At 43.9% G+C, this 12,596-nt stretch overlaps 1 non-coding gene across 1 annotated transcript; it reads left to right on the top strand.

Moving 5' to 3' along the window:
• The first annotated feature begins 12,127 nt into the window (after window positions 1-12,127).
• On the top strand, window positions 12,128-12,336 carry LOC123461762. The gene has a single exon (XR_006637834.1). It is a non-coding gene; the product is annotated as a small nucleolar RNA U3 (small nucleolar RNA).
• The last annotated feature ends 260 nt before the right edge of the window (window positions 12,337-12,596 follow it).

Genomic DNA, 12,596 nt, shown 5'->3' with positions numbered 1-12,596 from the left:
GCCTTCTGATGCCCTTTCTTGGACCCCAGGAAACGACACCCCACATCAATGCTCACCTATTTATTTATTTGTGAGAAAGAGAGGGAAAGAGGCAGATAAAGAGAAAGAATAGGCATACGTGGGCCCCCAGCCACTGCGAGTGAACTCCAGAAGAATGTGCCACCTTGTGCATCTGGCTTATGTACTTCCTGGGGAATCGAACCTGGGTCCTTTGGCTTTGCAGACAAGTGCCCTAACCACTGAGCCATCTCTCTAGTCCTCAATGCTGTTTTTAGTGTGCTCTCCGATTTGATTTATAAAAATCAAATAGGTGTTTGCCTCTGTATTCATTAGGGAAATTAGACTATAGTTTTCTGGGTTTTGTTGCATCCTTATCTGGTTTTAGTGTGATGGTCATGATATGATGGGTGTTTAGAATTTGTTTCTATTGTATGGAACAGTTTGGTGATCGTTTGTGTGAGCTTCTCTTTAAAGGTTTGACAGTGCACCAGTCTGGTCTTGAGCTTTTCTTTGTTGGGAGACTGTTACTATTTCAGTATTCTTGTTTGCTATGCATGTGTTTATGTTTTCATACATTTTCATTAATTTATTTATTTATGCGTGTGCGTGTTTGTTATATGTGTTTAGACAGCAGTGATGACTGAGGGCCCAAGTTTCAGTGTGACACATTCCATCAAGGTGGAAGGACATGGTGGCTGGAGCAGGAGGCCAGCTCATCACATTGCAGACATAATCTGGAAGGAGATGATGAACAGGAAGTGAGGTCCAGGCTATTTTCCCCTTATTTGAAGATCTTCTTATTGAGCAGACTGCTCTTGAGGGCTCATCCCTTGTACTATTCATAAAGGGAAAAAACAACCTGTTTATGGGTATATTTTCTGTAACCTCACCATCTCAACACACACACACACACACACACACACACACACACACACACACACACACACTGGAGTTGTGAAGCTGAGACATGTTTCTGCTCAGCTTTTTAATGCATCACTTATCCTTTTCTCTTCATGTTTCAGGTATCAATCATCTTTGTGAATTTCTAAAACTCTTCTTCTTCTCTCTTTGGAATAGATCTTGCTTTTTCTTAGTCTGACTCTTTCAGTGGTTCTTCCAGAAGCAGCTTCTAGCCAACTGTCTAGCCTGTAAGTCTCTTTGGTGTAGTTTTTAGGGGAGTATGATACACCCTGTCAAAGTTTTCTTATCTTCTAGGGTAACAATGACAAAGCAGAAGTGTCCTTGGTGCCGAGACCATGGAGACGGCTCTTGATACACACAGAGTTCGCAATTGTTCAGTAAGGGAGTCTCCACTTGACTGGGATCCTGGGGCGCAGCTAGGGAGAAAGATCATACAGGCAGCCTCACCCCTGAGTGCTGGGACCGGAAGCCAGTCTCATGACCTTTTGGGTCTTACCTGACATTTAGAGAGATGGTCCTACGGTCCTTGTGTTTTTATATATTTTTGATGCTAACTGAAGCAATGATATTTTTGAAGGGTCTTTTGCTTCCTGGGACCCAGACTATAATGAATATTGACTCATGCATTGATCTCCCCTCAGGTTTAATTGCATTAGAGAGGAAGCTGGGACTTCAATTACTTGACGCCTGGCTGCAGAACTGTTCTCGCCCCACACATGCTGATTCCAACCCTGGGCCGTTCCCAGGACAAGTCTCACAAGGGAGTTGCTTCTCATGGACTCTTTTGAGATCGAAATCAACTCTTCTAGCCACACATCATTGTAAGGGAAAATAGCTCTTTTGCTTTTCTTATTATCTTTTTGTGTTTTTATTGAATTACACACTTGTTTTGGTTAACCCTTCCCTCACCCTCCATCCCCACTTATACCACTCCACCCCCAGTATTCCCTTTTTGACATTCCTATCACTTTCTATTACCTGTCACCCCCTCTCCCTTGAAGTCTATATTCTCCCTCTTTCATGAGCCTCTTTGTAGGTTTTTTTGAAGGGGGGGGCATTTATATAATCTCCCACAATATATACAAAAATTCTAAGCTAGGCTCTATATATGAGAGAGAAACATGCAGTGCTTGTCTTTCTGTGCTGGTGTAATCCCAGTGCTGGCAAAATGCAGATGGAAGGACCCCTGGGCTTGCTGGGTAGCTAGTGTAGCCAATTGGTGAGGTCAAGGTTCAGTGAGAGACCCTGTATTAAACATAAGGTGGAGAGTGATTGAACAAGACACCTAATATTTACCTCCACCTACCCTCACATGCACCTCACACCACACACACACACACACACATACACACATGTGTACTCACATGCACACCACACACAGACATACAAAAAAAGAGCATTTATTTCCACTACTGTACTGCTACTACTACAAATTCTGAAGGAATTGAGAGAAAAGAAATAGGATGTACTATAAAATGGAGAGAGCAAGGTCCTTTGGGGCTTAGCTTAGCAAGGCAGCAAGCTAGGGCATTAGGTTTCTTGGAAGGAAGAATCCCAATGCTTCACAAGAGAGGCACCAGGTTTGACATCATTTCCTGCCGGGGTGCTCACTTGGGGCAGGTAGAGGCATCAGGGTCCCTGGAGGAGCGACAGGAAAGTAACGGGCTTCTTCTCATGGTGACTGCAGTAACGGTCCTTGCTAGAGAACAGGCTTCCGAGCCTAGCGGTCTCCAGGATGACCATCCAGCCGGACAGGCAGGCTGACATGCTTTGGGGTAGTGTGGGGGGGGTCTGTGTTCCTACTGGGCAGGCCAAAGATGGCTCGCCAGGTGTGGGTAAGTAAGCAGGTATGAGGGTGTCCTGGACTCTGCCCTAGATCAGTCAGAGGTGACTGGGGGTGAGCCACTGATAGGGAGTGTGCAGGAGACATAATGAGCAGCAGGAAAAATGCATTTTCTGAATCAGGGGAATCACGGGTTCTCACACAGAGCCTGTAAAAGCAGCCGTGGGGATGAGCACAGTGCAATTCAAGGCCCAGTTAGGTCCAGACAAGTAAAAAAAAAAAAAAAAAAAAAGAATTCTTTCTTTTCTCTCCTCTCCTCAGATTCTAGCCCTGTTGTGATTCAATGTTTGTGAGATAACTGGGGAAGGACTGCAGAGGAGCGAGCTGTTACTGAGACTTGACAGGCTCTAGGGTGCCACACTGAGCTGTTTGTAAGGTTGTCTTCTGTTCACAAATGAGGAAACTGAGGCACAGAGGAGTGAAATCATGTGTCACAAGGCTAAAACAACAGACCAATAACTGTGCCAAGAAATGTTGGTACTTCCAAACTGCCTATGTCTTCTTATAACACAACATCTAATATTGATCTACTAGTTAAAATAAGACCTTGTTTCATGAAAACTGTATAAAACTTCCGTCTTACATGTGTAACATATGTAATATATATATATGTGTGTATATATATGTATATGTTATATATAATGCAAATCAAAATGTACCCTTTAAAAATTATTTTTAGGGCTAAAGAGATGGCTTAGCATTTAAGGCACTTGCCTGCAAAGCATAAGGACCCATATTTGACTTTTTTGATCCTATGTAAGCCAGACCCACAAAGGTGAAGCCAGTGCAAGGTCGCACATGCCCACTAGGTGTTGTAAACATCTAGAGTTCAATTACAGTGGCTGAGGCCCTGGAGTGTCAATTCTCTCTCTCTCTCTCTCTCTCTCTCTCTCTCTCACCTCTCTCTAAAAATTAAAAAATAATTACCTAAAAATAAGAAGTGGTGCTATCAAAAGGCAAAATTACAATAAATGTAGCTTGAAGATCTTAGCAGGATTTTATTTTCCATTGTAGAATTTATAAAATATATGGAGTGTTTTGATGAGCCAAACAGCAGTGGTTGACATTCTAGACAGGAGGTCTGAAGAAAGCAGAGCCAGAGAAAGCACATATATCATCTTCACATTACTTTCCTTGAAAAGGTCAATACAGAGCAGACTTTCTTAAGATGGCTAAAGCTGGTTGTGTGTTTGTCTGTCTTCTGATTTCTTGGAGAGTGAGGTTAGCAGCTTCATTTGGGCTTTGAGGTACATGACTTCAGAGGGAATAACTCAACTTTAGCCTACTGAATATAATAAAGGGGCTCAGTCCAAGTCACTGGTCTGTTATACATTTGATAAATTCTTTTTTTTTTTTTTTGGTTTTTTGAGGTAGGGTCTCGCTCTGGTTCAAGCTGACCTGGAATTCACTATGTAGTCTCAGGATGGCCTCGAACTCTCGGCGATCCTTCTACCTCTGCCTCCAGAGTGGATAAATTCTTTTAATATTCTATTTTGTTTATTTATTAGAGAGAGAAAGAGGCAGATAGACAAAGAATGGATGTACCAGGGCCTCTAGCCACTGCAAATGAACTCCAGATGCATGTGCCACCTTGTACATCTGGCTTACATGAGTACTAGAGAATCCAACCTGGATCCATAGTCTTTGCAGGCAAGAACCTTAACTGCTAACCCATCTCTCCAGCCCTACATTTAATAAATTTATATTGTGTTCACTGGAAGGGTTTTCAGTGCAACCGAACCAGAGATTCCCAGAGCACACACAAAGACAGTGACCCTAGTCATCAATAATCATGGTGACTCTGTTACAAACGCTCAGCATGCATTCTTTCCTTTAATCTTTAAACTGTTCTGTGAAATAAGAATATTATCAGAGTTGAATAATCAGGCCCTGCGGTGGTTTCACAGGCTCATGTGTTTTGAATGCTTGGTCCCCAGCTGGTGTCAGTGTGAGAGATGGGGCCTTGTTAGGAGTTGCATCACTTGGCCCTTGAGGTGGTCCAGCCGCCTGGGCATCCAGTTAGCTGGCTCACTCTTGCTGCTACCTCCTGTCCTGCTTCCTATGTATGAAGACCTGAACCAGTGGCCTGCTCTGCCATGCTTTCTCCATTATGATGAAGCTTCCCCCTGAAACTGTAAGCTTGAAATTAACTCTTTCCTACCACAAGCTGTTTCTGGTTGGCTGTTTTGTCCCAGCAATGAGAAGGTCACTGCTACAGGCGTCAAAGATTTAAATGTCTCTTCTAAGGCCAGGCAGCTGGCAAACAGCTTAGGCCTTATCAGGTTTAATTCCACGTCTTCTCACCCATCCTTGACAGAAGTGATGACAACCTCCCTTTCCATCTTTACAGGTTGGCAAACTGAAGCTCATGTGAGTGAGAACATGAGCCCCAGGTTGTATGTCCCCAAAGAGGCAGATGGCGGAGAGAACACAGAACACCACACCCTGTCTGGCTCAGCGTAGTGGCCTTTCCCCACCAGGCTCTGCCGGTTTAACTTCCTGTGTCACTCTTCCCTTCATGATGCTGTTTCGAGCAGGCAGTGATGAGTCAGGATGGGGATTTGATTGATATCAGGGTTCTAAGATCAGTTTTTATTAAGAAGCACCACATCATCGAGGGAAGTTGGAGAGTCATGGCCTCTATGAAGTTCTTCCAAAACTCACAAGTAATGGGGTGGAGACATGGCTTAGTGATTAAGGCGCTTACCTGCAAAGCTTAAGGACCTTGGTTTGATTCCCCAGGACTCATGTAAGCCAGATGCACAACATGGCACATGCATCTGGAGTTCGTTTACAGTGGCTGGAGACCCTGGTGTGCCCATTCTCTCTCTTTCTCTCTCTCTTCCTGTGCCTTATTCTCTCTCTCAAATAAAAAATAAAATAAAATATTTTTAAAAACTCACGAGTAATGAGGAGATGCCCAGTTCATGCCACATAAAGATGCTATGAGCTCAAGGAAGATGATATGTGTAAAGTGCATAGAACACTTTATTTTTTAAATTAATTAATTTATTTGAGAGATAGAGAGAGGGGCAGAGGGAGGAAGAGAGAAGATGGGTGTACCAGGACCTCTTGCTACTGCAAATGTATTCCCTATGCCTAATCCACTTTGTGCATCTGGCTTTACATGGGTATTGGCCAATCAAATCCAGACCTGCAGACTTTGCATGCAAGTGCCTTTTATTAATCACCGAGCCACCTCCCCAGCTCTAGAATATTTTCAATAGAGTCATTCACTTGTTAACTTTCTTTCCTTTCTTCCTTCTCCTGAGCCTTAGCTAGTAAATTTAAAATCTTGTCCCAGCATGTAGACTCTATAGTGTTCAGATAACTGTGGCCCTGGACCACAGCCAGGTTCAATGAATGATTCAGCCGGAACAGATCAGAAATGAAGTGGTACGCCACTTTGGACTCAGTTGGGTAATTGGGTCACTGGCTAGATGCAACACGAACTTGTTCAAGAAATAAATGAGCATATGAGTACTGCCCTGGCTCACAACTACCAAAATACAAACTGTCCTGTTTCAGGTTCATGCATTGGTGTTTGCCTGTCTCTTGCTACAAACTCTTTGCTTGTTTTTATATAAATAGAAATTGTGCTTCTTGAGATTACTCCATTTTCTTTGTAAAGGATCGCTCCCTTCAATAGAGACAGTAAATATTTGACATCTGGGGTTGTTATGATTAATGATCCGATACATGTTAACAGATATAGAAGTGCTCAGTAATTTATAAGGGCTCAGAATGCCTGGCTTCTATCATCACTACAGGCTGAGTATCCTGTTTCTGAAATCTTGGACCTGAAGTGTTTTAGACTTCTAATTTGGTCAGATTTTGTTTGCATATACATAATGAGGTATTTTGGGGGATGGGTCCTAAATCTAAATAAGAATTACATTTTGAGAGCTGACTTAGCAGCTAAGGCATTTGCCTACAAAGCCAAAGCATCCTGGTTTGACTCTCCAGGACCCATGTAAGCCAGAAAGCTAGCTGACTGCCTAGCATGAGATGAGTCATCTCTATCATATCTGCCAGGGCCCAGGAGACACTGTAGAAGAAGTGGCAACGTAAACACAAGTGCTGCTCTCACTGGCAGTCTGACAACCTCCTCCAAGAAGATGGTGGTAAACACTGAGGAGATTCAAAGCCCATCAAAACAGAAATTCTGGGCATACAGAGAGTTCACCACTAAAGGAGACTGCTAACAGGCCCACAAGGTCCAGGGAAGATTGCAGAAGAGGGATCAGAAAGATTGTAAGAGTTACACGGTAGAAAGGTATCTCCTGAGACATTGTCATTCCCCCCACCCCCCGCACACACACACTCCACTGAGACTAACTTCTGCATCCATGACCTCACAGTGAATACCAACAAGCCCACTGAGAAGGGCCTTCAGTAGAATGGGGACAAGAGAGATGGAACCTTATAGGAATATGACCCATGTGCAAGATGCCCATGCTATAAAGTTCACAATAACTTTAAAAAAAAAGACAGCTTCACCAAATCAAGCTGTTTTTGACCAATTGTGTGAGTTACCTGACTACAGAGTACTTTCCCTAAATTTGTAAGAAGTTGTCTTTTTTATTGAGAACTTTATTGTATGAATTTATTGCAAATTGGTCATGTTCCCATTGGGTTATACTCTTATGCCCCCTCTCTCCCTGTGCCTCATTCCATTGAGGGCCCTTCTCAGAAAGTATTTATGATCCAATATGTGATACTAATAATTTTAATAGCTTTCATGGGCTCTCCAAGTTACATAAAAAGTGTAAGTGAACTCTTTTATCATCACAAAGATCTAATTTTGAGATCATTTCAATGATGTTCAGTGTTTCTAAGAAGTTCAACCCTCATATTTCCCAAATTTAATAACTTCTTAGAATTAACCACCATGTATTATTCATATACTTGAAAAATCATTTGACATGCGTGGCAGATCACAAATATAAACATGTCATACCCAGATTGTTTATTTTGGGGGAAATACCCATAGTGCCTTTATTTTTAAAATAAATAAACAACAGTTATGAGAGAATTTTTAAATCCTGTGCAAAAAAAAAAAAAAAAAACTTCATTTAGAAATACATAATCTTTTTAATCTGAGTCACTCTGTCTGGGACCCCACAGGCTGGAAAAATCTACAAGTCCCACAGGGTTTGCATGGAGGGAAGGAAAAGTTTCATGTGATAAATGTCAGCTTACATGACACAGCGGATTCTCCTGAGACTACTCTCTCCCATGGTTCACTGGGAAAAGGGCAGGAAGCCCTGGGACCACAATGATGGCCTATAGTCATGACTATCCTGTGACTTCAAATACTCATTTCATCAACACAGTCAGGACTTCCACTCGTCCAGGCCATTCATGACCTGCATGTTGCCTTATGCAGTGGTCAGTTCCCCGTGTACATGTCACTCAGATTCCCCGAAGCACTGAGTTCATCCGCTCTTATTCACATTTTGTCTTCCTGGCTTCTGGGACTCATCCTCTTCCAGGATTCATTTAGTAAGTGGCTTCTTTTCAGCTCTCTTGTGGGACCTTTTTTCTTTTTTCAAAAAATTTTTTTTGGTTTATTTTTATTTATTTATTTGAGAGCAACAGACAGAGAATGAGGCAGAGAGAGAGAGAGAGAGAGAGAGAGAGAGAGAGAGAGAGAGAGAGAGAGAGAGAATGAGGGCGCCAGGGCTTCCAGCCACTGCAAACGCACTCCAGATGCATGCGCCCCCTTGTGCATCTGGCTAACGTGGGTCCTGGGGAATCAAGCCTCGAACAGGGGTCCTTAGGCTTCACAGGCAAGTGCTTAACCGCTAAGCCATCTCTCCAGCCTGGGACCTTTTTTCTATACATGTTCTCTCTTCCTTGGTGATCTCCACCAAGCCCATAGTTTCATAGCTCTGGTCTACAATTAATCCATGAGTTCAGTGCTCCGATATTTAGTGGCATCTTTAGAATCTCCATTTTGAGTGTCTAAAGAGCACTTTAGTTTTAAACATTTTATTTATCTATTTTTAAAATTTTATTTATTTATTTGCAATCAGAGAGAGAGAGGGAGAGTAACAGCAAGTGAGAGAGAAAGAGAATGGGCATGCCAGGGCCTCTAGCCACTGCAAACGAACTCCATATGCAAGTACCCTTTGTGCATCTGGCTTACGTGGGTCCTGGGGAATTGAAACTGGGTCCTTTGGCTTTGCAGGCAAACACCTTAACTGATAAGCCATTTCTCCAGCCCTTGTTTATCCTATTTTACTTATTTGACACACAGAGAGAGGGAGAGAAATGGGATCATCAGGGACTCCAGACACTGCAAACAAACTCGAGATACATGTGCTACCATTTGCATCAGGCTTATGTGGGACCTTGAGACTCGAACCTGTGTCCTTAGGCTTCACAGACAAGTGCCTTAACTGTTGAGCCATCTCTCCAGCCCTAATGAGCACTTTAGATGTAACATTGCTGTAGGTCTCTGGTTCTGTCCCCCGGCTCCCTTTATTCTATCCTCCTAAGCCTGTCGCCTCCACTGACCACTTAGTCAAAACCAATAGTCACTGTACATTCATCCTGTCCCCTGGATCCCCACATTCAGTTCATCCAAGCCCTGATGGCTATTGCTCCTTTCTCTCTTCTTCCCGTTCTACCATCAAAACAGTCATTTAAAAAATATTTATTTATATACTTATGAAAGAGAGAGAAAAATAGGCAGGCAGAGAAAGAGAATGGGGGAACCAGGGTCTCTAGCCACTGCAAACAAACTCCAGATGTATGGGCCACCAAGTGCACCTGGCTTTCATAGGTACTGGGGAATCAAACATGGGTCCTTAGGCTTCACAGGTAAATGCCTTAACCACTGAGCCATCTCTCCATCCCACAATTTTTTTTTTCTTGCTGTGACAAAATACCTGACACAAACATGATTATGGAGGAATTATTTAATTTGGGACACAGTTTCAGAGGTTTTAGTCAGAATTCTTGTATCCCTTAGGTATGGTGGGGCAGAGCACCACAGCAGCAGGAGCCCTTGGCAAAGGCTGTGCCCATCTCAAGGCTTAAAAGAGAAGAATGATGGGCGGGAGAGATGGCTTAATGGTTAAGGCACTTGCTTACGAAGCCTGGGGACCCAGGTTCAATTCTCCAGGTCCCGTGTAAGCCATATGCACAAGGTGGCGCATGTCTCTGGAGTTCCTTTGTAGTGGCTAGTAGAGGCCCTGGCGTGACCTTTCTCTCTCTCTCTCTCTCTCTCTCTCTCTCTCTCTCTCTCTCTGTCTCTGTCTCAAATAAAAATAAATTTAAATTTTTTTTTAAAAAGAGAAGAATGGTCTAGGTATATCCTTCAAAGACCTGTCCCAGTGACTTAAAACAGCAAGGTCTTACCTCCTAAGGTTTCTGCCTCCTATAACCATGGTATCACCTGGATTGAAGCATTCAACACATGCGCCCCAGAGACACTTCATACTTAAACCATAACACTGGAAATGGCTCATCTTTTAAGGGGACACAGGTTGGGAGACTAGGGACAGCAGAGAGATGATGTTCTTTTTCATGACAGGAGACAAATTAGTAAACTCTAAATACTGTTTCCTAGGGAGGGATTAGCAGAGAGTGTCACAAAATAGAGGCCCCGTTGCCAGGCTTGGAATTGAATTTCATCATTCACTGTATGTACTTTTGACATGGATGCACTGAGAACTCATTCACGAAGACACTTCAATGTCCTTCAGTTCATTTCTTTTTTTTTAAAAATAATGATTTATTAGCCAGGCATGGTGGCACATGCCTTTAATCCTAGCATTCGGGAGGCAGAGGTAGGAGGATTGCTGTGAGTTCAAGGTCACCCTGAGTGAGACTCCATAGTGAATTCAAGGACAGCCTGGGCTAGAGTGAGACCCTACCTCAAAAAAGAAAACAAACAAAAATTAATTTATTTATGTGAGTGAGAGGAAGGAGAGAGGAGTAGGAAAGAGGCGAGAGAGAGAGAACATACGGTGGGCATGCCAGGACCTTCTGCTGCTACAAACGAACTTCATATGCATGGGCCCCACTATGTATCTGGCTTAACATGGGGGAATCAAACCTGGGCTGGCAAGCTTTTCATGTCCCCAGTCCCAAGATCATTTATCATTGATAACAAAGGCTCTGTCCTGGATGCTTCAAAGTTCTTCTGAAGTTGTTAGCCCACCTTTTAAAAAAAATATTTTATTTTTATTTATTTACTTATTTGACAGAGAGAAAGAGGGAGAGGGAGAGAGAGAATGGGCATGCCAGGGGTCCAGCCACTGCAAACGAACTCCAGACATATGCGCCCCCTCGTGCATCTGGCTTATGTGGGTCCTGGGGATTCGAACCTGGGTCCTTTGGCTTTGCAGAAAAATGCCTTAACTGCCAAGCCATCCCTCCAGCCCTAGCCCACCCTTTTTGAGTGCCAGAGCTGTCTATGTGCAGGCCCAGCCAGCTTGTGGATTCAGTTTGAGTTAATATTGTGGATACACCCACCGACCTCAGCAATTAGGGCTGTCATCCCCAGGGCCATAGCTTCAGCTTGCTGGGTGTCATCTCACATATGTCTGACTCTCCCACGCAGGCAAGAACTTCCTCTTGCTACGTTAAACACAGACCACCATGAAAGAGCTCAGTGCTTTTGTAGTCCTGCGAATCTATTTCCCTGGGGAGACCCAAGGCCAGACCAAAGCCAGACTGTACCAACATCCAGTTTGGGTGAACCAGTGGGTTTATTTGAGTTGCCTACAGAGCAGGGTGAGGGGCTGTTTACGGGAGCATGGGTGACTCATCAAAAATGCCACCCCAGCACAGGTGACGAGGCAAGATGATTCACGCTGCATCACCGGAGCACGCTGCAGAGCTTGTCAGAGAGTCCGCCACCGTCCCCCCACACCCAACAGTTTTTGACTGCTTCTATAAACTTGGGGGGGGGGTGGTTCCTATGACCTTGTAAGTGTCAATTTTTTTCAGGCTTGTTTACCTCTTGAGCCTCCTTCCTTCCTCCAGGAGGGAATGTTTCAAATCGGAGGAAATTGCTGCACACCAGTAAGTTTATCAAAGTGACTCCTGCCCTGTGTTCCTTTGCTAGGTTCTTCTGAACTCATCACCCGAGGGGACATCATTGGGCTTTCATTTCACATCAAGGCCAACAGACTAATGATCACATACTGGCTAACAAGACAGCCCCCGGGGCTTCCTTCCATCCAAGGACACACCACAACATAACGGTCTGCTTCTCATTATGCCCTGCACACTTGAGTTTCTGTGACATCTACCTAGACAAAGTCACCTCAAACTGCAACCAATTACCAGTGTTTTCAGGAGAATTGCCTCAACTCTCTGCTGGCCAGGTTTAAGACACCAGTTGTTAAGACTATACTTTCAGGGATCATTTCTACAGTTCCTTACTAGAGAAGTTTCTCTGACTGTGTAGAGTCCCCGAAACCACAAGGAGGAGGAGCAGTGTTTTCTCGTGAAGCTGGCCCTGGGTGTTGTTTTGTGCCAGTGCCCATCACCACTGATGCCCGTTCTTCTCACCCCATGGGAGAGTTAGAGGGAGGGAATGCTGTCTGAGTGGCCAATTGAAGAAAAGAGAGGGGATAAAAGGGTGGATGCAAGTCATTAACTAGAAAGGTTGCCACTTTGGCTTCTTCTCTTACACTTAGTCATAGACACTGTTCCTTTAAGAGGGCAGAGGTTAGTCCCATGGAGACAAAATGGGCATGTCCTTCTGCTGTTCCTTTGACCCCAGGTGTATACAGCAAGAGAGAAAGCTGCCGCCCCTGTGGGATCAGCAGGCCCAGGTAATATTCTTATTTATGACTCTGTAACCTGTCCA

The sequence above is a fragment of the Jaculus jaculus genome, chromosome 6, assembly GCF_020740685.1.
Source record: "Jaculus jaculus isolate mJacJac1 chromosome 6, mJacJac1.mat.Y.cur, whole genome shotgun sequence".
Taxonomy (NCBI): Eukaryota; Metazoa; Chordata; class Mammalia; order Rodentia; family Dipodidae; genus Jaculus; species Jaculus jaculus.
The sequence above is the reverse complement of the archived record's forward strand: the minus strand, read 5'-3'. Positions and strand labels throughout refer to the sequence as shown.